Consider the following 1463-nt stretch of genomic DNA (forward strand, 5'->3'; position numbering starts at 1 on the left):
CATTTAACTTGCATTTTAGGACATAATTAGGACTTTAGGATTGTTTTTAGCTTTTATTTCTCTTTGTTCGGGTTGAACGGGTGTTTATGGCTATGTTGTGCAGTTTGGATGGATTAAAGCAAAAAAGAGTAGAGATTGGGTGCAAGAAGATTGAATTTAGTGTTGAGGCTAAGCGAAGAACAATTGAAGGACGAAAACAAGTCATAAATTTTATATTATATTCCTATTTTTTAGATTTGTTTTAAGGGTTCTCCCTCAAGGATTTGACACTTTTTTATATTACAATTCTCTAATTTAGAATTTGGGATTCTCTTCTACATCATGAGTGAGTAATTCCCTTTGTTTTTAGGATTGGGGCTATACCCTTTTACATTCAATAAATACTTGTTCTTACTTCTATGTCATTGATTGTTGTGATTTGAATCATTAAACTGAGTTTTATTCGTGTGAGTTGTCTGGCCAACAAATGACGCCTCTTAGATACATTGGGGAAGGATCGAGAGGGGAACCCAACTATCTTACCATTCAGTTATTCAAACTAGAATCCTAATTCATGAGAGTAGCATTAGGATTCTCGGGGGTTTCTAGAATTCACCTTGGGTTGCTACGAAGCGATTGGATAGAAAGATCCAAGTAAATGATTTGATTGATAATCATACCACGAGAGTAGGTGCAACTTCAATTGAGTACACGTGTCGGAGCTCGAGAGAGGATGACACATATCAAAGAGAAATTCACCATCAAGTTAAAGTTCATGAAAAGGAGCAAAACAAGGATTTGCGAGTGTAAAGGCGGTAACCCTTATCCTGAGAACTCGTCCTAAATTAGATTTCAATTTCTTTTGATTATTTTCATAATTATTCTTGGCAATTGTTCTAAATTCAATTTTATTCCTTACTTGAGTTAAGTATAAATTAATTGTTATAATTAAAGAAATTTTCCAGTTCTCGTGGGATCAATATTTTATTACTTGACGACATAATCGTGCACTTGCGATATTCCCTATCAAGTTTTTGGCGCTATTGCCAGGGACTGTCTCAAAATTTCTTTAATTCTCAATTAATTCATTACTTTACTCTAGTGTATTACGCATTTTCAGTTTTCTTGGTACCTTTGCAGGTTGCACATTTGGTTTATGCAAAGTTCAAATTACTATTCATATCCAGAAAGGACTTTTCGTAGAAGAAGAAGGCAACAAAGAGAAAGACGTGCGTGTGTACAAACAATGGCTGAACGAGATGAAAAACCACTTCGCGTCTATGCAACCCCTAATACTCGTAGTTCACATCCTGGAATAATTCGCCCAACTATTGAGGTAGAGAACGTTTCTTTGCCATCTGCTCTGATCCAAATGGTGATGCAAAACCAATTTGGAGGTGAAGCTCATGAAGATCCTAATGCACATATTGATCAGTTCTTGGAATTATGTGAGACAATGAGGATTCATGGGGCTTCTGAAGATG

Source organism: Lupinus angustifolius, chromosome LG01, assembly GCF_001865875.1.
Source record: "Lupinus angustifolius cultivar Tanjil chromosome LG01, LupAngTanjil_v1.0, whole genome shotgun sequence".
NCBI classification, from domain to species: Eukaryota; Viridiplantae; Streptophyta; class Magnoliopsida; order Fabales; family Fabaceae; genus Lupinus; species Lupinus angustifolius.